The following is a 27704-nucleotide window of genomic DNA, read 5'->3' as shown; positions in this document are numbered from 1 at the left end:
GCAAGTCATCCGTCATGCGTCATAACGAGAAAATATTATCCACCTTTATTGATATTCGTAGAATAGCAATCCCTATAGAAAAAGGGGCTGATATCTTTATTTGCAAACATTGTGGGCATAAAATTAATAGCATTCGTAAATAAAAGAATGTTATTATTATTAATGATTTTACTTCATTAATTGCGTCGAATGAGCAGCGGTGCAAAAGTTTTTATTGTTTTAGTTTATCATGTCCTTGTTATTGCATAAATTCAATTGGGATTCTCTCAATATTTCTACAAAAAGAAATTTAAAATGTGATATTATTACCATTTGTCGGAAATAATTTCAGGTGTTGGGTATTTTTATAACTTATTTGACAAAAATAATTATCGGTTTTAAATTTTAGAGTAGGATTACTTTTAAATTGCACGACAGCGACTTAATGTAATGTAATGTTAATTTAAAAGGATCTTAACGACTATCTTATGTGCAAATATTTTAGAATTTAGAAATTGGTATGTACTTTAACCGTATCCTTTTATTCCGTCATTCTTAAACATAATACTAAAATCATCTAGGATTCATTATTTTAGTCGTAGGATTTTCACTGCTAGGAACGATTAAAAGGTTTTCTTCGTCGTCCGACAACTTAAACAAGATCACCTGTCCAAATTTTGCGAGGACGTTTTACACTGTATTTGCCATTCCGCGATCTCCACCCCAGAACCTTAAAGTCAAAGCAAGGTCATCTGTTCTGCGTATAGCACGTGGCCTGCCAACTGCCACTTTAACTTACTAATCTGCTTTATATGTCGATCATTGATCATTCCTGATTCCATTCTCTCAGAGTAATCCCAGGCGTAGCCCGTTCATGACTCCTAGCAACTGTGAGCTTGCGAATTAGTAAACCTACCATAAAAATGTAATATATTTACCCTTCAGTTATAACTGCAATGTTTGCTTATGTTACTCAACATTTAAACATTTTGCAGTATAAATATTTATTTACAGGCTAACCAGTATTACTTACTATGCAAGCTTAAAGCACATTATAGCTTCGCTTCAACTTAGTTTCCCGATAAAATTATTCAATCCAGTTCACATAGTTACGTATCTATAGTTGACCAAGCTCCAAGTATCTTAATAAATGTGCATATCATTAGCCTTACAAAAGAGCCCAGGCGGGCGAGTGTGTGGTCCCGTTTCGACATTCGACGGATATATTTTTTTTGTCCGACACCGTAACACTTTTTATTCTATTTATTAATAGTTAATGGCTCACAATCCGAATGCTTGTAAACCATTTAAGTCAATGGGGTCATTAAAGGAATCCTCGAGGGAAATGAGCCATATAATTAATTATGAACCATTACGTAAATGACATTTATTTATTAATTAATTATATTGAAGGAAAAAATTAAAAGTTTTAGTCTCTACGACCGTGTACTATGACTATTTCTGTAAGTAACTACGGAAAATAATTTAATTTAGTTAAAAAAAAATAGTTTGTTAATTCTCAAGGTTGCAGACGAGATTATTTCTCATGAAATAGTTTTATAATTCAATACCCGTGATTAAAATCACTTCATTATTGTATTAAAATTAACAATAGATATAATTTTTACTATCAGTGTTTTAATGCAACATAGCAATTATCATAATAAATGTTAGTTTTTATATATATTTCATTTATATACAAGTGTTTGGTTTTAGGTGCAAACGCTTTAATAGGTCAATGTACATATATCTCTTCGATCAATGTATGGTTCACCCTATCGGAAAAAAAGATTTCGGAAATAACATATAGGTATTATAGTAAGAAAAAGAATTTTCAAAATTTGGTTAAATCATATTAAAATTAAACCTTACAGACTGTATACTATACAGAAGTTATTAGCATGTCGCGCTCTTATAGAAAAAATAATTAATGCAACGTATTTTAGATTGATCACTTTATGCATAGTGATTGGAAAGAGGCGTACTAGCTGTAAATCCTTTGTGACCTATACATTTGCCTTTTTTTAAACTTTTACACCTATAACATTCGTTCTTATTATTTATATATAAAACTATCGTCAACAAAAGCGTTATCACACTCAAATTCCTTATTGGTAAAAACATGTGAAGGTAGTTTGTAACGTATAGATAGTAGGAAATACCGTTCCACTAACCTCCATACATAACGACCTTTTAAAATGTACTTATTATGCAAAACCATCGACTGAACTATTGAAAAGTTTTCAACGTTCGAGCGCGCACGACTAGAAACATACGGCAACTTTAAACAACTCAACAACGGACTCACTATTACAAGCAACGAAGTATGCTAATGCAAGTATAATGACCGAAGAAACAATACACCAGTGATAGGTAATAGAATTCCTAAGTAATATTATGCAGTGTCCATCAATCAGACGAGATGTAAGATGTGATCTTATCTGAAATGAAACTCATCATTTATAGATCTGTCTGACTGGCCGAATATTATTAATAGATTTCTATCTGATGATCAACTGAATTCGTTAACGGTATCATTGATCGTTTGGTCGGTTTGGTATCGGTAGCTGGACAAATTATTCATTTTCAATTTCATATAATAATAAATGTGGAACTCTCGAAAACAAAATCACGTTATCAAATAATTTAAAAAACTCTTAAAGTAAGAAACATTCCTAAAAACTTTTACAATATTTATACACGACCCTTTTAAATGAATCGATAATAAACATTAAATTCAAAAACTTTTTCTGAGCTTCGAATTTAAACTGGCTAATTAGTTCTAATAAATGAATTGAATGGTAATTTCTTACTTAAACTTAATTGCTTTCCAATAACGACTTACTGATTTCGATTTAATTAATTCACAGCCGCTTATAAATCGTCTTTTTGAAAAAGAAATATGACGTGAAAATGTACAGTAAGTAAGGCAATTTGCGAATAAAATTTGGTTCTTCGCATTTAAGTACTATTTACAATCATCAAGACAAGTTTCACAAAACGTGATAACTGGACCAAAGCTATTAATTTAAAATAATGATAACATAAAATAAAATCAATTTTATTCATTTTACGACTGTGATTTAGCTATATTTCGAATAGAATAACAACTTTCGTTTTAAACTTCAATTTAAAAGGACAACTTTGGTAATTTGAGCTTCGATCCTAAGTGTCTCCGTTGTAAACTTCAGAAATACTTAAACGTAACGACATCGCTTTAACGGCTAATAATTTCTTGAGTGACGATTTCGAAACGTCACTGTGCGTACCCACCGTCCATACCCAGAGATGTGAGATTAGTATTACTGACAGCAACGATAACTTAAAAACTTTTTACTTGTACAGTGATAATCGCATCGGTGAGTGAATGACGAAATGAGATAGATACTAGTGATAAAAAAACCTCTTTAATATCATTATAGTAACGCCGACCGGAGTTACTCGTACTTAACAAGATTGTAGGCTTCATTGCCAGATAATGATTGTATTTTATTACGGGTGTATGTTGAACAAAAATGTTACGTGTATCTTATTTTGTTGAACGAACAACCTCCACAAACACAAGTCGAAATCTACGTAGACTTAACGACAACGTAAAGGCTTTGTTAATTGTGTTTAGTCATTATTTGTTATTGTTTAACATCAAACATTTATTTAAGGGCGATTGTTGTAATTAATGAACTCACGAACAAACTTGGTAGATTTCTGTTTATTACAGGAATGCTGATAGAAATACTAATATAAAAGCAACATTTTAAAATATTAGAGACATTAATGAGTTATAAAATAAATGTCCACACATTCGTTGATCACAAATATTTTCGAATTGTTACCCTTTATATCAGCCAGAAAAGACGGTGACAAATTAGGAAAAATTTTGACCACCGGACAAGTAATGCGCTGGTCCATTCAGGTCTGTGGTTCGACATCACTTTGGCAAGCAAAGACCAGCACATAGAGCGCAATACGGGATACGACGCAAGAAGTTCTCTTTGCGTCCTTCCAATCAACACACACTGTCTTTTTTTTAACCTCTTTTATGGTAGCATAACAAGATATTTAGATATTTACAGATTAGTTCAGTTCTTTATAAATTTTAAAAGTGTTCCAATACATTTATTCCCATTACTCTTCAAAGAAACACCTACTATAAGTTTGGTTTACACTGACAGGAAAGTTCTTCGACTTGTATCGCAGCTGGGGAGCGAAATGGAAGAACTCATGTGCCTCCAGAGAACGCTCAGGTCATGCGTGACATGTTTAACTTTTCTTAACTCGACGTCGCAATCGTCGGTGCAACTAGGCATTTTTTTAATTATAACTTTCACTTTATGTCGGTCCTGCATACTTTACTTCAACATTGTATTAGTCTCTTTTATAACTAGGTCCAAACTGATTTTTTAGAACAAATTATTAACAATTACACATAAACTGATAATTCCAAAAATAACTATCGTCGTTTCAGCCCATTGACGCCCACTGCAATGTGCGGGTTGGCAATTGCAGTGTTTTATTATAGTACTCAAAAGAGGTACTGCCCATCTTAGGGAAATTTCTAAGTTTATATCCCAGCATTCGAGCCTGCAATGCATGATCGCATGTCTCCTCAGTGCCATACCGCTGGGCAATCACTGATCAAAAAATTATAAATAATTCCAAATATAAATAATAAAAATATAACACGATGAACTAAGAGGAAATGATACTAGAAGTGTATAATTATAATGCAATAACGAAAATAAAGAACTAATTTAAGTTCGTACATGTTATAAGAGATAAATTGGACAACACTTTATAAAGTATTTAGTTTTATTTATTGTTACATCTATTCTCTGTATTAAAATTTATATGTTAAAAACGATGTAAAAATTTTAACAATAACCTATTTTTCTCTAACCAACTTTCCGGTTACAAAATGTCCGGAATGTATGTACTTAGTAAATATATATTTTGTAGTCATACTTACGTAATTAATTTTTAATTTCTGCTTTAACAATTTATGAAATCACTTGCATTAAGCCGTAGCCAAATAATGTCACATGTTTAACCAGTGATTAACATAACACCTCAGCCCATCATTCAGGTGCGTCCATATTAATAGGTTTACATAGTCAAGTGCACTCGGTTGAGCGTTCTCAAACACGTCTGGTGGACTAACGTGTACACAAATATATTCAGCAGGTGTCCAAGTATTTACATACAATTTCCAGAGGCAAATATACGATAACTCCCTCTTTAGTATTAAATCCGGTGTGATTACTTTCATAAACACGCCGTATGTTAACGATAAATTTATTTAAATTTAATGCAAAACGAAGCAAGTGATCCGTCTTTCCTAATCTATATTATTTAAAAAACAAAGTCGCGTTGGTTACTCCTTTTATATAACTCTAAATTATAAACTTAAATAAAACTCTAAAATGGCTGGATGAATTTTTATGATATATGTGATTTCGGATTCGTCTCCGTCCGGAATAAGATAATAAATTGAATACTATTAATATTCCTCAAATAAATGGAAAATTATCTATCTAACCGTTTATCTATATATATATATATATATAAAGAGTTGAGTCAGTTCATTATTTATAACTCTAGAATGGTTGTACCAATTTTTACGTTATGTATATTTTAAATTATGTTTAACACAAAGTGCTTCATTGAATAGTAAAACCCATGCTTTATGTCATTAAATACCTGATTTTTACATAAAAGTTATTAGTTAGTTATATATAAGTTACATGTTCACTACTATAATAAAATATATTTTATGTTATTGTGTTAAAATCCAAAATTTATTCATTGATTTACTGTCAGACGGGTCAAAGTTACCGGATTAGCTAGTACATAACGTTTACTATGCAAAGATAAAATGAAAGGAGGTTTTTGTAATTTGTTTTTCTTTGAATCTCACTATTGTAAGAGTTAATATTACTAGTTAATATCGTTCAATGAATGTTTTTTTTGTCCTGACATACACTGCTGCCCAAGTGACATTTGTAGATTATGCGGGTGTGGTGAGGTGGCAGGGAAGCGGGAACATACCACAATTTGACCGGATTGGGAGGCCGCCAAGCTCTTCGATCGCTTTGGTAGACAATTCACGGAGAGACAAGGATCAGGGACTCTGCGGGGGTACCTCGCCTGGTGCTGTCATTGGTCGATTATTCGATTATATCTAATGCAAGTAGGCGACCATGGAATCGTCTTTGACTGAACATTTTACGCTTAATATTTAGTTAATGAAATTTATGCTACAGAATTAACATTTCAAACCGGACTTAGAGTAACATTAAGCAAACAAAGCGCATTAGAGAAATGTAGGCAACCCTCTACTAGCTTGGGACTGCGCTGCACACAAGCAAGTCGTGACGAGAACAGCTTACTATATCGCTTATATAAGAAAACATTATACATACACAAGCGGCGATAAGTAAATATATATCAGGGGATCTAAATGTATACAATTTTAGACATGATTTTAAAACATGTTTTTAAAACATATTCGTTTTGTTAATGACTTCTTTCATGCTTTCATATTCTTAGCAAAGCGCATCGAAGGTAAAAAGAGCATCAGACTGACAGTACTGAACTGTCGATACTCTCTCTCGTCTCGTCGCGCGTGCCTAAGGCGTGGTACAGCGGTTTCGATAGCACTATAATAATATGGACATTGCGAAATAGAAAAGTGAACTCTTTAAACGAAAATGTTATGTATATTTTTTGTAAAATATCATAATAACATAGAAACACAAAATGTGTAAAGATGGTAAAAGAAAGCATAATAAAAAAACTGGACTAAAATTTATACCTGATGTCTTTAGTTGTATATAACTTATTTCCATGTAAGAAAAGGACCAATATTTTATTTCACATTGTCAGCGGGCTGGCGGGCGGTGCACTTTATTGCATGACTACCACTGCAAGTGCGGAAGTGGCTAAATATTGGTCCTTTTCTTACTTAGGATGGACTTCCGCAAGATAACGCCTGATTCCATTAAATACTTATTTACATGTTTCATATATGGTTCACTCCGGCGATCAAAATTTTTCTATATTCACAGTATCCTATATCCATGACAATTTATTTTATATCATAATCTCCAGGAAGATCGAACTGACAAAATATATTGAATGTATTAGTACGTTTCTAAAAGGTTAGAAATGTATGACGATCATTCGACGGAATAAAACATCAAATTGTAAATTACGCTGTACCAGACGATTCTAGTCGAATTAATAAAATAAACAACATTCCGAAGAAAAGAAATAACAACTCTTAAAAGTACTCTAAAACTCTTTGAGGTATCTTATGATAATACATCATAATTATAACTTATGAGAGTAAGTATACATTTAAAACATACAACTACATTTATTACATAAGCTATTATACGTACAAAATAACAGGCATTACTTATGTATCTTTACTCAGTGATTTTACGGAGCTTATCCACAATTTACGAGTTTAGTTTGTACTTATCTAAGATAAATTGGCCGAGTAAACTTATAAGAATATCTAGAATTACAGCTTGAATCAAGTTATTCTTGTTCATAACGAAATAATTGTATTTTATATAAATTATTAAACTGATAACCTTTTTTAAGTATTTTATTCATATCTGAGTACATCACTCAAGTACTATCTTTAAAAATAAAACTGAGTATTATTGTATTTACTTAGGTGTAAGATAATTTTTAAAATATGATCACTACGTCGATATCGCGGTATTTCATTACAGAGTTATTAGGTTTATTTGTTAAGGGAACGACTTTTATTGTGCTGTAAATATATTAGACAGCGATAAGAACCCTTCACAGATAAAGCAAATTGATCGGAACATAGAGACTAGAGTTTGGAAAGGTTTATGCGTTACGTGGGTGGGTTTAATTGAAACGACGAGATTGTGCCAACGAGTCTGTATTAATATTTAAAACCCCTATTTAGAAGAAAGACGTCATAAGCCGTGATAAGAAAACGTAAATCACGTACGGCAAATATAACAAAAACTTCATTAATATATTAACATTCATATTAACTATTAATCTAAAGGAAATGGAAAAACCAAACAATGTCAAATATCTAACATTGTACTACACGTATTTAACAAGCATTAAATTGTATTTTTAAGTAATCAGTTTTTAATAAACTAACAACATAATTTCTAGAATCTTTTTTGAGCACGGTTGCTATCTAGGTCTTTTACTCTGGAATATCACGGAGTTTATATTAATGTAACATTTTTAATTCTTCTGTGCACGAAGAAGGGTTGTGTGGTGGGCGTCTTTTTATTGGATTTTAATTAAGTGTTTATCCGAAACTTGGGACATTAGGCGTGCACGTGGCGGGACCGGTCGGGACTTACCGAACTCGCCCCGCATTGTTCGGTAATAGAAGGCTGTATTAAATGCGCTTTAACCCCAACAGTACGATATCGAGCATCTTATGTTTTATTCAGAGAAGATTAGCAATGGGCGTGCCGCGCCACGTGCTGGGGTTTTTCTTAGCATTATTACGGAACGTTATTAACTGAAAATGTAAATGGTATAATATAACAAAACGTAAACATTATCCTTATTAATATTATTAATGATTACGTTTCCGTTTTGTTTATTAAACAAAAATTTTTAACGAATAGGGTTTTCTTAATATTTTTGATTGTAAATCACTGTTTGAAGTACTGTTTTCATAAATAAAAACAGATTTTAAATCATACTTAATAATAGCGTGGCTACAGCGGGCCCCTATCCCGGGCGTATCCGAGCACAAATTAAAAATAATGACTATCGGTTAAAATTTATCTGTAACTGGGCAGAACAAAAAGAAGATAGCAGCGGCGGGCACGAAGCGTCCGCCGCTTGACGGGCAGCTGCAGGATAAAGTTATGAGCATTTTTATTCCACGACTCAGCGGCTTCGATTCTACACCTGCCCGGCCACGCCGCGATTGACACCTTTCCCATTATGAACGAACCTTCGTGGACGCACTGCAAAAAATATCAACAATGGAATGCACGCAGCCATTATTATTGGCTCCTTTATAATTCGAACCTCACATTTTAACATCTATATACATCTCGGCCATTAGCCGAGGCGTGTGGGCAGTGGGCTCGAAGCTAAATAAAACTATTGTTAGACTGAACAAAACATCCAAGTGAACATCTTTATAAAATGACATCTCAGTTCCATCGCTATTGTTATGGGCCTCGTATACTCTGCCGGAACAATATTTCAAAAAGAAATTTATTGCCAATTTCATATAATGTTTACCGAAAAGTGAGCGAATGGTAGGCGAGTGAATCACTTATTGTAATGGTATAAAGGAGCCCAGATTGAAAGCGTCCGATGAAAGCCGACATTGGCTGGAGGAGCAGTATTTGATGGTAATGATTTATGGCAACAGACCGACGTAATTTTAACGCGTTAATGTTACGAAGATAAATGTGTCGTGATTTTATTGTCACTGTTGAATAACAAGTAATGATTTTGAATTCAGCGTTGAATATGAAAAAATGAATATCACTATAAGCGATAAAAATCAAAGACCTTTGATCGACTGTACATCTACTTCTATAACTGGTGTTGACCGCAGGTGCGAATAAAAACCACTAACCGCAAAAATACCGAACAAACCACCGTCCAGTCCGACGAGCACTCATCTCGCCACATTTTCTTCTATATTTAGTCAAACCAAAACTGGATTAGCGATCGTACAAGGTGTAACTTGTCCGTCGTAGCCACGCGCCTGCGACACTCCACATTACTTATCGGAACTATAAAAAATTCAACAATGTACAAAGAGAATTCGCAGTAAAATCATTCAAACGTTTTCTTAAAATACTCGTTATTGTCCGGCTTCCGCGAATAAAGTATACGGCACGGTTATTATAGAAGGGAACGTAATTAAATGTAGCCACACAAAATCTTCTTCTGTTAACGACATTGCGTTAATGATAGCGGCCTCAGTCGCTATTTTTGGAGGCGAAACTGAACCTTCCAGTTAAGAGGTTCGCCTGGAAAACCTACTTCGTTAGCTGCCGCTTCTGTAATGACTCGCTTAATTCGAGATAATTACGCTCCCAACGAACGCAAACGTGGGCCAGGCAAAATTATCGGGTCACCGTCAAGCGAAACGCTTTGATCGCTCCATAGCTGTTTTGACAACGTTCTTTTTCCAAAGCGACTAAGTATAAGCGATAACATTTAAAAAGTTGCGTTGGATCGATTTGAAGCTATAAACTGATAACTTAATAACCGTTTATTCGTATGTAAACGTATGAATAATTCGTATGCGGTAAATGTACGATGTCTTCCCATCACGAACTTACAGTATCCGTTCGAATTAAAAAACAATAACTCTGTTAAACGAAATCACGTGCAAGACGGTCTTCCCGGCGAATTCTCGTCATTTTAATCAGGAATGAGTCAAGCAGTTAATATTCGCGATCCGCGCTGCGTTTCGACTTTGAAAATATTCGCAGAGGCGTTTTAATATTCAACGGCGAACAAAGGCCACTTTTTTATTCGAAGCTTTCCTCTTAAGATACTTATTGTTTTATTTTTTCAGTGTCGCTTAGACATTCCGTCAGTGAGTTTAAAATAATTCAAATTAAATATACCTACCGCGCGCGGGCGCCTCGTGAATGCTAAGAGGCGCCGCTGCACACTCCCCCGCTAGAATTGGAAATGAGTGTGGTTGATGTTTTGTTTTAATAAACCCACATATTTGCCTTCAAAGTAAAAGGCTTTTTATTTGATTTGTTCCCGGGCAAACGAGTTCTCTTTAAGCGACCATTAGGGCTGCTACTTTGATTCGCATGTGTAAAGAAAAATGAGATTCTTTTACTTGTCACGTATCAAAAACACATTACGCAGTGTTTCTCAATACTTTACGACTTACTTTATAACAAATAGGAAGAACAAGGATAATGATAAGTCTTATTTGTATCTAAAACTATGCTCGGCGTTACTATATCGTTATTACGTCTACAGGATGATTGGTCATAGGTGTAAAATCATTAAAACGTTTTAAAAATCGAATTACTAGATATAGAAATTAATTATTGTTTATTATCTGTACCTGCAGACTTAGCGCCGTCTGAAGTTACTGGCCACTCACATTCCAAGAGAAAAAAAAATACTGCGACATAATTCAAAGTGATTACTTTATACAAGTTGATTGGAAATAAGTGTAAAAGCTTTAAGTCTTTTTGGTGACAAATTAGCTACACATTTAAACTTGATTACTCTCCAAGCATCAAATAAAAATAACTTAAATTTCTCCGCGGACATGTGACAAGATTCAAACATGGAGACGAAGCAGAAAATTATGTATATTGTCTGTAACTATTACGGTATCTGTTAGAAATATTACGTCTAGACCGGCAAGAACGTTGCAAGAGAAAAACGAACGCATTACGGGCGGCGCGGTGCAAGTGGCCAACAAAAGCGGTGCAGGCCTATTGTTGGCGTGATACGTCACTATAAATTCACAGCAAACCACCCCACTCCCATTTATCCAACGGTGATTAACAAATATAATAATGTAATAAATATCAACCAGGTTTTTCGAAACCGGCTTTGTGTACAAAAACAAGGGTAATAGTGAAGTCCAACTTCTTTGATAAAAGATATTAGTTCTATATAAACGTCTGAGGGTGTAATATTTACCGCCAGTCAGTAAACGGTTACGTCTGCTTTTGGACGCCTGTAATACCACCGGTATCACACATTGGAAAACCGTATACCGGGTGATTAGCCATAGGTGTAAAAGATTTAAAGGAGTTAACGTATAGATCACATGTCCATTCACTCTGTATGTAGTAATCTTTCCGCAATTTGTTACATCGATTTTTATTATTAAAATGCGACGAGCCAATATATTATAGCAGTACTAATTCTGCAGGCACAGATAGTAAACAATAATTAATGTCAATATGTTGTAATCCGAATTTTGCAAAGGCTTTTTCTTATCATATTATCATTACGTTGTTTGTTATTTTTAAAACCATTATTTTTGAATAGGGTCTGCCATACATTATTTGCCAGCGAATGAGCTAAATATTTACCCATTTAAATCTGTATATATAAAAAAGATAATTGGTTATAAATTATTATTACAAGGGGTAAATTTTGTAATAAAATTATTTTACAAATGAATTGATATTGGGAAAAAATTGCGATAACGAAAACTATGATATTAGGCTCTGAGGAACTATGTTCAGCTGTCTTGAGGAGCTTTACGATAGTAGAACATGGACGAAGGCTTAGTGTCGGAGTGACTTTTTCAGAACACTGTACCTTGATATTAGTAAATACTGCTCAATTACAGTTTTCTTTTACCTTTGAAAATTTTATATTGGTATATAATTTTATTTAATTCATTAAACTAGAGAGATGTTCATAATAACATTTTACACATAACTTAAAAGGTAAAAAAAACTTAAAATAAATTCATTTTTGAGTAGTAACTCGCATGTCAACCCAAGTACAAGTGTAAAATCACATGTAAGCATTAGATTATCTACGCTAGGTATAACTAGCTATAAAACTCTGTAAGTCAGTTTTCAAATCTACTTACAGTTGATACACTCTTACGTATTCCTAAAAAGAAGTTCCAGGTCTCTACTACGTAATACCAATGCAGATTGGAGGACATATACTATATATGCCTCGAGAATCGAAAACTAAATCTGCTATTGTAAATCTAAACCCGTGATTACTGATCTGCCCTTATCAATTTAAAATGAGGAAAAGCAAGTACAAAAAAATTAATGACTCTTATGCATCTTAACGTGAGAGAAACGATAAAAATATGTAAATATATCGTTATAAATATTATTTTATCGCTATAAATATTAGTTCAAAATTGCAACTATCATGCCAGTGACCACGCTTGTTCGTGACAGCAGTGAATTAATTTTTTTCGCTCATCCAACCGCACGTTAACACGCCTTTTGCCAGCGGAAAATCTATGGACGCCTCTTTGCAACGCTTATTTTAATATTGGCTTTTCCGTTATATAGCGATACATCTAGGTGAATAAATACACTTGTACTATTGAAATAAAAATAAAATGTCAGTAACAACAGATGTCATCAACGCATATAACTGTCATTAATATTTACTTTGTTTAATTTATTAAAACAAGAATAAGTTATACGATGTTTTTCGTGCATTCCTCCACATGTATACGCATTCTCATTATCTTATCAAGTCCGTTCTATTTTGATGTGTTATAAGGAATTCTTAAGCGCGGCACCTCTATTGATCAAACGTCTTAGGGCGAGGTTCGTAATTAAATAATTATATGGAATTTATGCCGGTGTGTGTCTCGCGGAGAAGGTTTTAATTAAGACGTATTGTTCAACGAGCCGTGGCGTGACTTCTAAAAACTTCGCCTACACCGTTTCGAATCCTTCCATTAAAGATGTAGATTGGAGTTCCTGCTTAAATCGTACGGCGAGATTTTAATAAAAAAAAGTTACTTTTCAATAGTCATTAACTGTTCATTTTTTATTTTTTTTAATTTCCGAAATATTAATTAGAAAAAAAAGTAAAAAATAATAAACCTAAGTAATAAAGCACACTTGCAATATAACGCCGAGACAGCGCCTAGACGAAACAATAACAATTCCACACAATGTTAGAGATAGGGTAGACGAGAAATCAAATTTCTTCGTAAAAACGTCATGGGAAAAAGTAAAAAATGCACCTGCTTGAATACTGAATATAAAGCTGGGATATTGTTTTAAATATAACTCCCCGTGGAGTGATTACGGTCCAGCAGCTAACCCAGACATAGAATTCCGATAGTTTTTGCGTCGATAAAAAGTGATATTCCATTCGACCGCGCGCCGTATATTCAGTTAATATCGGTCGTGATTGTACGTCCGTCTTTGTCCTTCATGCGAGAGTGATAGAGAGAGCATGTTGTTCTACTCAAGATAGGTTCGAATCGCATTTTATGGTAAGTCGGGTCGGCAGGTGCATCGCACACCTGCGTCGCGGTCGGACGGACCTCGAGATGCGATGCGGGATCAGTTAGGACAACGAACCACCTTGACTGGCGACTGCAATACAAATATAATTTGTGTAAGTAACCAAAAACGAAAATGGTCGACGTAATAAGAATAGTATCTTAAAAAAAAGAAAATTTTTCAGAGATTGTTTCCATGTTGTTCATTGAATTAATTTTCGGTTCTGGAACAATACGTTTAAAACAATTATTCCACTCGACACATAACTTTTGAAACATTCGATATCTTTTGTAATCAGTACAGTTAACTTTAGTGAATGCTATAGTACTGCCGACACCACTGTACCTCGTCATATGCATATCGAATGTCCGATTCACATAGCATAATTATTATTTTTTACGGACCATAGATTTTCGTAAAATGCACATACCGCGCCTTAGAAAAGCGCGGCGAGGTGGTTCAAAAGTATATGAGTGCTGTATTTTTACACTTTTTTTAAGTTTACGCTGGAATTGTCGAAACGGAGCGGCCGATTCTCCCCGTCTCACCGCGCACATACCTTAAGCACGGTACAGCGGTTTCGGTAGCTTTGTAACAATAATACCGTGGTTATTATGTCAGTATCGGTATATATTTAACATTTTCGCAAGCATAATAATCACTTCCTTCTATTGTGTGCTATCCATAACGATACAATACTGCCATAGCTTTTATGTTATATACTGGTGGTAAAAACTTGAAATTAAAACATTTTGGTAATACTATTAAATGTCATTTCTAAGTACGTTATTCATAACCATATACCTCTTGCATTTTTCTTTGCCTATGTCTGACTACGCTTTAGACGGTTTGAATTTTTTTACTCCTAATCTACTTATATGACCGCTAAAGTAATAGCACATAAAAATACGTTTCTATAAATATTTTAAGTATATATAGTCATGGTGTTTGGTAACAAGTGTAAAAACTTTAATGGGGTCAATATAAGCACATTGACAACTATTCATCTGCAAAATTCTTAAAAGCCTTTAAAGAAAATGGTAAAAAAATATTAAATTTATTCATTTTTCCTTTTGCAAAAGCGACACGCCAGTATCTTTGAAAGTACAAAGTCGTCAATTAAAAATAGTAATCAATAATTCATTTTTAAATGTTGTAAACCGAATTTTGAAAAACCATTTGCTTACTTTATTGTCATTGATTTGAAACAATTGCTTTTTGAATAGGATAGAATACTTTCAAAGCTATTGCACCTAAACCAATCATCGTGAACATGATTACCAAAGTAAAAGCACGTAATATTAGTTTTCTTTAAATATTTCTAGTATCTGCATAAATTATCCTTAAACATTTGCATTAATTTGAATTTTAATAATAAAATTACCCGCACTCTTACGTTAAAGCTGTGCAGAGCTACTAAATATTACACACGCAGGTTATGAAAACATTAATATTTAAAATATTATAAAACAACAAAAGAAAATAGCAAGCCCATACCTTATTAAAATCAAATTTAAATTTTCATATTAATGAACCAATCACGAACGTAATCCCCTTAAAATCCATCAGTAAAAGGGATTAAGTCCCAGTTTACTTTGATTATAGTGTAAAAGCAATTAAAACGTTTACTTACATTTTAAAAGCGATCTTTAGTTTATCCGTCAATCAAGTATTTAACAAGTAGCGTGTCTTGTGTTTATTAATTAGCTGCACTAATAAGATGCACATCACGATTAGAATTTGCTAATACGGTTTAAGGTGCAGATCCTCAACTACATCTTAACGAAGACTGCGCCTCCATCTCCGTAATTAAGTTCCAAATGCAACATAAATTAGCTAATGATGTGTGAGGCAGAGTGCTGCGGAAACAGTTTATCTTAGCTGTTAACGGTTCTAGAATGTAGATCGATGTAATGAAATCACTGCTCTCAAACTGGTGTACATAAAGCGAGTTTATCTTACATTCGTTGATTATTAATTCTTTAAACCCATGTTCAAAATTTTATCCTATTTACTATGATAAATAGTATACCTAATTGACAGTAACTATATATTAGAGGGACTGGAAAATAATGTCGTTTCTGCCGACATATTTTATAGAAAAACTGATTAATTTTTACCGCTCCGGCACTGAAAATTTAAATACTAGATGGCAATAGGTTGTTGATAAATAAAAAAAAAACTTGAAATAAAGCGACGTTACTCTCCGATACCCCTGTTATATACTTTTACCTATAATAACTTTAAAATTTATTTGTATTAAAAATAATGGAAGTAGTGAACATATGACTAAAAACATATTTTTAAGAGCTTTATAAACAAATATCATAAAAACAAAATCTATTGAAATAAAACTAAAAAGAATCGGGCAGCGAAACATTCCGGCACAATTTTTTTTTTTTTTTTGGAAACTTAATCCGTTTTCGAATATTAGAATTGAATATCGCAGATCTGGGTTTACGTAAAATCCGTTCTGAATCAAACGATACCGTGATCAAAGGGAATAATTAATATGACTGTAACTTAAAAGAGATCAAGTATAAAAAATTGTTACGAGCTATGGTGCTTTAATAAGCTATATTTATTGAAGTGCCATTTGACTCTCGCATTTTTTCAATGATGGAGACAGTGACACATTAACAAAAAACTAGATAATCTAAAGAAATAAAGTGTAGTATCAGTAACATTGAATCTCATTAGCAAGCTCACGGTCGCTGAACAAACCATCGAGAGAGCTATGTTCGGGTTTTCTCTACGAGATCGAAAGAGGAGAAATGTAGACAAACAAAAGTAATCGACATAGCCCAAGTGATTGGAAAGTTGAGTGGCATTGAGCGGGATACATAGCAGAACAGATGGTCTTACAGTTCCCGAGTGGAAACCACGAACCTGCAGGTCCACGTAGATCGTCCATCGAAAAGATAGACAAAGGACTAAGACTAAGGCTAAGACTAAGGTCGTCGGAAGATAATGGAAGCAAGTCGGTTCCAACTTCTCTTATTGGAACTCAATGGGAAGGCGCATGATGAAGATGTTTTTTTTATATGTACTTTTATATAACAATACAATATTTGGCCTTTAAAAAAATTTATTGAAAAACTATATTTTGCACATTAAAATACTATAACATTCTTTATGGTATCACACGGTATGGTCAAAACAAAATTATTTTTAAAATCCTTTTTTAATACTTTATACAAACATTATGTTGACATAATCTATATCAAGATACGAGCAATTAGCGGTAAAAGGAGTTGTTTGAATACTCATATTCTTACTCTCTTCTTCTATCGATACGTTATGAAAATTGTAATAGACGTAATTGTTAGAAATGCTTTGTTGTTCACACTAAGGTATAGTATAAAACATATTTTGAGAATTTTTTTTAATAAATTTGAAAAAAAAAGTGTTTGTGCGAAAATATATTATGCAAAATATTACACATAAATAATTATGCGCTTTTTCAAAACCTTGGATTTTTTATTGTCAATTTTAAAGAAAGCGTTTTAATATTTACGATTTAATTGAGGTAAATATTTTAAATAGAAATAAATCCATGCAAGAGCAATGAAATATAATTATAAATTTCGCAATTAATTTGTTAAGTTTAGAATTTGGGGTTTTACAAATATCCATTGGCACACTCCGCATATGTAATTTATTTAAGTGTCGTGTTAAATGCTCCAGTAAATCTTTAGTAAAAGGATTTGCGTTCCAAATACACTGGAACGCTTGGCGGCGTCCATGAACTAAAGTAAAATATACATATTCTAATTAAATAGTGCTATAACAAGGAAGAAACAGTGCACAGACAAATCCGGTTTTCGAAGTAGTCGGTATATCCGGCATATCCGGTGATCGGAAGAGGCGAATTCTGATCGGATATTGAATATTGATCGCACACCCTTAACCCTGATGTATCGACTGCCGTTACCGACTTTCCAGAGACTATAAAAGGATGTTTGCCGAATATTCAATTGTTCTCGATCGATACAGAACATTTTGCAAAAAAAAACTTACCAAATGAAATATAATATTTTTGTGTAATGATATCTTAGCATATAAAACAATTTTACGAAGACTTTCAATATTCATTATACTTTAAATAACAAAGAGAACTTTGTAAGTGATATTGTTGTTCATGCGACGCGTTAAGACAAACGAACTGTACGATAAATAAACACGCTCCGACAAGTAGCATGAACATGGTTTCCTTTGATTCTATGCTAATGACCCGTACACATACGTACAGAATCATAAATATTATATCAGTATTAATATTACTTTATGATTCAGAAATATGTTATAAAATCAATCAAATGAACAATTAAATTATAATTAGATTGAATCTAAGTTAATAATAAATAAGTTAATAAATAAATAAGTTAATAACTTTCCCTTTCTCATATTACATAGAAACGACATATTGCAAAAATATAAATTAAATATACTATATAGAAACTACTGGATCTGGTAGAACATGAAATAAAGCCTAGTGGAAAGTATAGCTAATAAACTCGAAAACCGTAAAAAAAAAAACAATAAAATCAATTCTTGATTTTTTTTGCTTGACGAAAGTTAAAGTTATTATTACTATGTAGACAATTTCAATATATTGAAACTTTTGCATATTATTTCCTTAATGGTGCATATTTAAATGAAACATCAATAATATCAACATAATGATAAATGAAGTGCATTGTGGTAATTTATTAAATAAAAGACTCAAAGATAAAATGATTCTTGTATGAAGTAAATCAAAAGAAAAATATCACGTGTTATCGTGGGAACGTTTGTTATGGCAGTAGAATTAAGAACGCTTTGTGCGGCTTGAATGCAAACTAAATTATTATAACACGTATAGACAGCTTACAGCACGCTCGGTCTGCGGAGAGGGCTAACCTGCACTAGGGTGACCAAAATTTTTTCCTATTTATCTATACCGTTTTACACCTAATAATCATAAATATATTTACCATATCTACTCCAACCACAATATAAATTATGTCAAATAATCTTCTTCGTCTTAATAATGTCCTATCCATATTCTGACAACGGTAACTGTATAATTATTTTATTGTTATAAATATAGTAACAAGATACACAATTTTGTTTTAATTGCACCATGAAATGAACCTTGTAGTATATGTAACCTGTGTACATATAATAAATAACCTTAATAAAGATTTTGAGGTTTCAATACAAGCAATATTAAACAAATTTAAAATTATATATGTTTATATAACTAACAATAGCAACCCTACCGTAGCCGTATGTGCAAATAACTTATTCATTCTATACGTATTCACGTCCGTATGAACGCACATTCATTATGTGCCAGTATAATGGACGTACTAAGTTTTTCTATCACCCCTTATATTTACAACAGCGGCAGCAGTATTTGTTATTCAATTTTCAATTACTTTCGCTAACAATTTTTAATATTATACGCAAAGTTAGATTACATAATTCATTTAAAACGTCTGACTAATTTTAATAAGCACTTTTTTTTTATTTTATTGTCATGTACATCTGCCTACTTATCTTTATATCGATTTAAAAACCAACTTTCTTTTCATATTCAAATTTCTAAAACCGTGAACGTAAGATTTAAAGTCTCGACAAGTTACAACCGGCTATTAAGTTTCATTTTACCTACTAATTATTTAAAAGTGGCTTTTTCGTTTAAGTGGTTATAAAAGTCTCGATTTATGGAAAACATTTCGATATGAACGCTTTAATATCGATTTTAATAACCGATTTCAGATATCTTACAACTTACAAATAAATACTTAAAAATTCAAGTCAAGAAATAGTGATTGTTTTTGAAAATAAGTTTAGTCTTAATTATGTTTATATATTATGTTATTTTATTATGTCTTAGTTATGTTTGTTCCTAATTTTTTTTCGCAGTGGTAGCTCAGTGGTAGATATCTTAGACTTGCGATCGTAGATCACGGATTCGATTTAGGGAATGTAGTCTTATATAATTCACACTTAGTACATTAGTTATATATAATTGCCACTGATCACAAACAAGTTTCCAGAGGATGGGCAGCAGGGTTCTCTGTGCACCATATTAAGATAATGTGATCGGCAACCCGCTTTCCTAGCATGGCAATAATGATATATCCCCTATGGACTAAAACGACGACTAATATTTTTACTTTGCTTCGTATTTAATCAACAAAGGATAGTTTTTGCCAAAAAACTTAAATAAGAATAATTGCGGTCTATGTAAAGATATATATTGTAAAACACACATAAAACGCAAATTTGTTTTCCAAAGCGTTCGTTATTTGTTTTAAGCATACATGTGGACCTATGTACTATACGTGGAATCTAGAATACTTTTATGACTTTTTCTGACTTTACAAATAATTATTATAGTTAAATATTCTAAATTAATGTGTTCATGACATGAGCTTTAATTTCACGTTGTAAAATACCTACTATTTTGTCAATTGGGATTGAAAAATTCAATTAATAAAATATACCGGCCTCTTTATAAATATTTGTGGTTTAAAAATATTTGCTCTGTGCTAGAATTGATTCAGTAACAGTTTCCATTCCGAAGCGAAATTAACTACTGCCTCTCTTTGTGTATTTCATTTTCCTTTTATTTTTATTTGTCTTTAAATACTTAAGAAACGTGAATATATTCAAGAAAAATACCAACCGAGAGGTTTGATCACTTAAAAGTAAAATGTTTATGAATGATAGCAGAAAGTTTGGAGTTCACTCTTAAACTTTTAACGCCTTTTCGGAGAATGCGGATTACATGGGAACTGCGTTAAGTCAACCACTGCCAGCTACCGATAATGGAATAAAATCGAGAGTTTTTGATGCCATCTTTGCGAACATTACAAGGCACTCATATTACTTCTTTATCCTTATGGATTTAAACGTATTATTCTTTAATTATTCAAGACCCTGCATGCTAGGCGCTTCCTGGTCCCCCTGAGATGGTTTTACGGCTGTGATGATGATGATGAACAATTCAATACCCATTAAAATTTATTAGCTATGACAATTAACATTAGTAATATAAAGCAGTGTCATGTATCCAAACAAATTTCCACCTAGTTCAACATGGATAAGACTAATACGTGATATTTTAAAATATTACTGGGTTGTGGGTTATAACCTCAGTTTCCAAGCACCTATTTATGTATCACTATAAAGAAAAGTGATGTCTGTTTTATTATCGAAACCGTTGTACCGCGCCTTAGGTATGCGCACGGCGAGACGGGGGAGTATCAGCCGCTCGGTTCCGTCCGTCATGAACGCTCGCTATGGTGGCGACCATGTCATTTTTTCTTACCCTACCTACTCGCATCTAAGGCGCGAAATAGCCATTTCGGTAATATGATTAGTTAGTATGTTTTAGAAAGATCTTTTAATTTTTTTTTTACTTAAACATCCATGTTCTGCCAGTACAAATCCTGATTAGTTATAACGCTTTATTAGTAATGTAAACAGCGGTAGACAACGTAAACAATGTTCGTTTGCTTTGATAGTGCCTGCAAAGTAGAAACAAATAGGAGGAAATTAATACGAATATTTTAAAAAGCGAAGATTTTATATTCATATCATCATTTCTTATGACCATAACTAGGTCTTCTATCTACCTGGTAGATGGACCTCTTACATTAGAATTATCGGTCTGCGGTCGCCTCTCTAGAAACTTAAGGCACCAGTGATCATCATGTGTTGTGTGTTATGTGATCTGCCTTCTACCATTTCAACTTGCGAATCGGCTAGGTTTTTTCGGTTAATTTTATTCGTAACTTCTCATCTCTTTACACACTTTTTTAAAAACCCCGCAAACAAGGGTTGTTATTTTTCAACAATAAACTTTCACCAAGCCGCATATTCCCTTGTTAAAAACAGAAACTATTACTTTTGAAAATAACTCATACTCTTTTTCTCTATTAATATTACTTATCGAAAAAACATATTATATTATTCATTACACGACAAATTTTTCTTTTGGTGTTACAGTTAATTAACGTCGTACTTGTCTGGTTTACTACTGTATAAAAAAGCCATATACCATGAACAGGATAAACAAGTAAATAAGCTCATGTTTTCGTGATTATTGTCGCGTTTATAATTGCTTTTATTTCTATTCCTAGTAAAACATGAGTATTACTAATATTTATTTATTAATAATATTTATTTCATGTGTATAGCGAATAAATAATGTTTTATTGTTCGTATATTTAGTATATAGTTGTATATTTCTTAAAAACAAAGTTTCTATGTATTCATAGGTGTTATGAAAAAGTAGATAATTTATTTTTTAATATTTAATATGCAATATTAATCTTAGATATTAGACACTTATTAACATTACATTATTTTTAGACACTTATTTAACATTAAATTGGAATTAGATGACAGTGTAAAAAAACATTTTCAATAAAATGATAAGACTCTTAATAACTTGCAAAGATTTTATTTACAAATGAATACGACACAGTTCGATGATTTTAAGATGTTATTTGAGTACCTCAGATCGACCTGAGAACGGTCAGATCAGATGAGTTGTAACTTCGAGGCGGTCCGGTTGGATCAATTTTCTGTTTACATCCGATGGATATCAAAGAGCACCGCTTTAAATCGACTAATTGGTGGTAATAGTAGACCGACCCGCTACAACCAACTATTAAATTTAAGGCAAAATCGTCTAGAGAATATTCTTATTTGATTGGTACGTAAGGGTATCTTTCCCGTGGGATACGTTACGGCTACTGAGCTATAAAATTTTATAACATGGTAATTACTAAAAGCATTGTCGTTTTATGCATTCATCAAAACTCTTCTATAGTTAAGACGATATGTTACGATAAAAAATATAATAATTTGAAGATTATTCTTTAAAATAAATGGTAATTGTTAATGGGTCTATTAAAAAGGCGAAGAAAAATAACATATATTAAAAAATGTTTTTGAAATGTACTGAAGAAATTATTGAACAGTTATTTTTTTATTAACTTTAACATTTATTCCGCTTAAATTTAAAATTAATTTCTATTTTTGATACGATTTGATTATAGGGATACAATAAACGTATTTAACAATTATTTCAAATCAAGTTACATCACCTTTTTAGGGTATATAGAGAAAGAAATATTTTTCATTGTTAATTTCTCAACTGTAATTTTATTGTACAGTATATTTCGTTTGAATAACAATAGTGTAACTTTTAATAACCTCAAACTTAATGTTCATAAAATTAACTTGGTGAAATAGGCGTATGCCCTGAAGTATTATATAGGACACGCGTTTGTAAGAGATAATACGAAGCACTTCTAACGATTTTTTGCACGAAAAACTCTTGTGAAAGGAGCTCGGCACAGTAATTTATAAAACAAGACGTCGGCGTCGCCCGAAGTAGGAGTTGATTGTTCCCGCTCGGTTCAATGGACGCGTTACTCGTTAAGATATTCAGAGGAAACGAAAAATGATACAGTGGAAATAAATTATACACTGAGCTTTTCATACGTGCTTCAAGAGAGTTTGCTTAAAGACTTATTGCTTAACTTTTAGCATGGTAACTCCATGCCGGCGCTTTTATGCCATTAATGCTATCGCTTGTTTCGTTGTAGCACTTTTATAAGAGAACTTTTGTCTCACTACGGTAGTTTCACGATATGTTCCGAACATTACGTTTTATACATTACACATAAGGGAACAATAAAAAAGTTAACACTTTAGAATGTTATAACATTAAGATTAAATTAATTTGAATAAACAGTTTCATAAATAAATACTAGTAATAATGATTACTACATAATGATGAAACATATTATTTTAAATTCAACTATAATAAGTGTTCTAATTAGCCTAACTACATATATGCTTGACTAAATACTCTCAGCACATTGTTTGAATGAAATATGTAAAGGGAAAAATTGCATCGACTAAAATTAATTTAAAACTCTATTATGTAATCGCGCAAAAGCAAACAAATTTTAATTTTCCTGTTACTATAGCAATCGGAGAGATTTGATGTAGGTAATGAAAATTAGGTAAACTTTTACCAATTAAAATAATTACCTGTGCATCGATAAATTTTTAATAGGATTTAGTATACGTATCAATTTTTTTTATGTGAAAATCTTGGAGTGATTAGTTACTTTGTATACAACGATGTAAAAATATTCTGTACATCTTTTGTATCTAAGTCTTATACAGCAAAGTATTTCCATTATTATCCTTTTCATTACATGAACTCATTTAATAACTAAAACTTGTTTTAAATTACGACGAGTCAAATGTTCCCTTAGACTATCTTGTATCTGGCTTTGCCGCGTAGTACCGCCTAAATAGATAGAAAAATAAAAATTTATAACATATTGACATACGCTCACATTTAAATATAAAAAAAATTAAAATGAAGACTAAAAAGCTACACTAAATATGACAAAATAAACAGTGATCAAGTAAACAAATCTTACATGTGCATGTCTAAACTAATACACAGATTATATTTTTACCAGGTTGTTTACAATTACAATATGCAGAATTGATGAAAAGGAAGAAGATGACAATCTTATTTCATTCATTACGTACACCGAAAAAATAAAACAAGTAGTCTAACGCTAAGGATATAAAGCGACTGTGTGTGGTCGTTAAAGTTCCCACAATTTCGTATCCCCAATAAAGAATTCTCTCGTCAAGCAATGCCCGTAAAGTGGAAACTTCGTACGGTACACTTCGCCGGACACGCTCACTGACCGGGGATATAACGTTTCAAAACAAAAACGATATGCCAATAAATATTTCAGCCGTCAAACTACGACCCGTAAGTTATAACACTCAATAATGTCCAATAAATCAAACGCCCAGCATACAAGTTCTCTTTGAATAATAATAACCGAGCTTTCATCATAACGGGTGTCACCGCTAGCACTTTTATACTAATTTATGAATAAGCGAACTGAATGTTTAAAAAGGTAGAAACTGAAGTTCGTAAACTTTTATTTCAAACTGCTTCAACCAGTCAACAAAAATTATTTACCAGAAAACAAAAAAGTGATTCGTTAAGACAAACAAAAACTCGAAGAGTAGATTATAATTCATTAACGATAGATAGTCTTTGAAATTTTTATTATATTACATTTGTTTGTTGTTAAACACGTGACAGTGTATCAAAGGAACCAAGAAGCGATAACTTTAAGAAATTGACCTTTAGCATATAAATATGAGATAATAATATCTTGTTGACACTTAAGTGTTACTACAGAAAAATTGACTAATTTCAACTTATTACAGTGGCGACATACCTTTTAACGGAGGGTTGATTAAAGCAGTTTTCTATAATGCATTGAAAAATAAAAATAGTCCTTTATGAAATACAATTGAATAGTCACTTGAAAGCCGTTTTAACTGAAAAATATAACGTCCACTGCAAGCACTTGCACAGTCAAATCCAGTTCTAAGCACTCAACACGCGATTAATCATCAATTAAAAAATTTTCATTTATGATAATTACGGGATCGAGCGTATGATACAAGCTGGGAAGGGAGGATGGGAGACATGCGCTCCGCCTGCACGCTAGACGTAGACTGCCGATCTGCGGCTTTAAGCTTTTCTAAATATACACCCCCCGACATTTTCCCGCGCACCCTTCGGGCGCAACGCGTGTTCCATGCAATTTTCTATAAATTTTCGCATAAGCTCCAAAGCCATCCTGTCAAAAGCTGTTTTTGCCTGAGCTCACTCGGGACCTGTTTTGGTTGCATTGTCATTATTGAATTAGGCGATGAGGACCAAATTTTGATAAATGATTAAACAATAGACTTTGTTATAATTTTACATTCATTTATAAAAAAAAAATAGGACAACATTTGACACGATCACTTTTCGAAAAGACAGAAAAATAATATAAACTAATTGTAACTAATATTTTCGTATTTTACGATTATTTATCTATTGGCCTTACCCGTTATCAAAAATATCATCGAAGTGAATTATTTATTTATCGTTTGTGGAAGAAGAAAACATTAGTGTATATTCATGACTTATTGTACTTAAACAGTAAAGAGCCCTTTACTCTATTACCGTTATCTATTTCATTACTATATTAAATTATATTACATATACATATACATGTGAATTATATATAAACACATACATTCCTTATTCAATGTTTGTTTAAGAGCTTTGTTTTAAATTTCTTTTAATTTTCCTTTTACTTTGCTCTTTGTTTATCTGTTTGTACAATAGAAGCAAAGTTTCTTCACCTAGAAAGAGATTTCAGCGCTATTAATTGTTAAATATTGCAGAATAATAAACAAAAAAAATAATGGTAATTGCGGCATATAAAATGAAAATATTCTATAATATAACCCAATCAAGTATGCGAAGCAAAGTAAAGTCAAAAATAAATAAAAGATAGAAGATAAAAAATAAGTAGACAATAAGTTAACAATTACTGAGTTCGGTTAAAAGTTCCTACCTTGAATAAACGTATTCTATCTTTTATCATTTTAAATCTTCATTGATTAAGTAATCATCCCCCTCGTATAGCAATAAAATACTTTTTAACGCTGGCCAAAATTTAACATCTTTTATAATTTATCACACAAAATTTAGTAACAATGTATGTCACTTCCTTGACACTGCTGTAAATCTGACGCGGTATATTTTAAACAATTTAGTATGATAAAAAATATTCAATTCCAGTTTTACGTTACATTGTTCTTAGCAATTAATATAAGTGTGTTTGTCATCTACATACATTATTATCCATATAGGAACGTTACGTTACCACGGTTCCAAACGTGACTTGATCTGAACTCAATACAAACTTGAACACATTTTTTAAAGTCAATTTTAAAGTATCTTAACCAACAGTAAAGAAATTCTCATTATTACTTTCTTAAACCATGTTATCTAATATATAAAATTCTCGTGTCACGGTGTTCGAACTTGAACTCCTCCGAAACGGCTTGACCGATTTTTACCAAATTTTATTTTCTATTTTCTATACCCCTAAGTTATAAGGGTGGTCCACCCCTAAATTTTATTTTTAAGACAATTTTTTTGGTTTTTATTTTATCATGATACAGCATACAAAAATACATGAAAACCTAAATTTTCACCCCTCTACGATCAACCCTTATCTTAAATTTGTTAATTAAAAACTTTAATTTTTTTTGCAAAACAACGTTTGCGGGATCAGCTAGTAACTTAATGAATCCTTCACACTATAATTCTTTTTACAAGTTTTTTGTATAATGAAATTCTGAATTTTTTTAAAGGATTATTCAGAAACATTACATGAGAGTATATTGTAATACCGTAAGCATTTGAACTAAAAATAGTTATCAAATTTATTATATCTAGACAAAGGTATATCAGACTTTTTTATTTCTATCGCTAATGATAATGTTACATGTAAAATACAACACAAAATAAGAAAAGCTATGTTTTATGCACATATTAAATTTATTGCTATTCCCATGAACATAGAGCAAATAGCAGCAAATAAATATATTAATCTTCTTCTTTTAAGCCGATGGACGCGCACTGCAAGGCATAAACTTCTCCAAAAGATCGCTATTATGACCAATCTTGCGCTGCTCGTATCAACCGCCTTCCGGTTCACCAAGTGGAGTGCCTATGTCTATCGGCTCGAAATTATACATTTACACATAAATGTACAAAAGACTTGAAAAAATCCTACCATCCTCCTTTTTTAATGTGAAGCAATGTCACCACATCTTTTAATT

General features: G+C 32.3%; 1 protein-coding gene across 2 annotated transcripts in view; it reads right to left on the bottom strand.

Annotated features, from left to right (window-relative positions):
* Positions 1–25512, bottom strand: part of LOC137927062 (leucine-rich repeats and immunoglobulin-like domains protein 1) — a 63948-nt gene extending 38436 nt beyond the window's left edge. For both annotated transcript variants that reach the window (XM_068770849.1, XM_068770850.1), the window contains exon 1: positions 25253–25512. The gene's annotated coding sequence lies outside the window, so the exon portion shown is untranslated. The remainder of the gene's footprint in view (positions 1–25252) is intronic.
* Positions 25513–27704: the final 2192 nt, after the last annotated feature.

Source organism: Battus philenor, unplaced genomic scaffold (assembly GCF_028537555.1).
Source record: "Battus philenor isolate CCGP_79_NKW_IND1 unplaced genomic scaffold, ilBatPhil1.0.hap1 SCAF_3, whole genome shotgun sequence".
In the NCBI taxonomy this organism is placed as follows: Eukaryota; Metazoa; Arthropoda; class Insecta; order Lepidoptera; family Papilionidae; genus Battus; species Battus philenor.
This window is presented reverse-complemented; position numbering and strand designations above follow the sequence as displayed.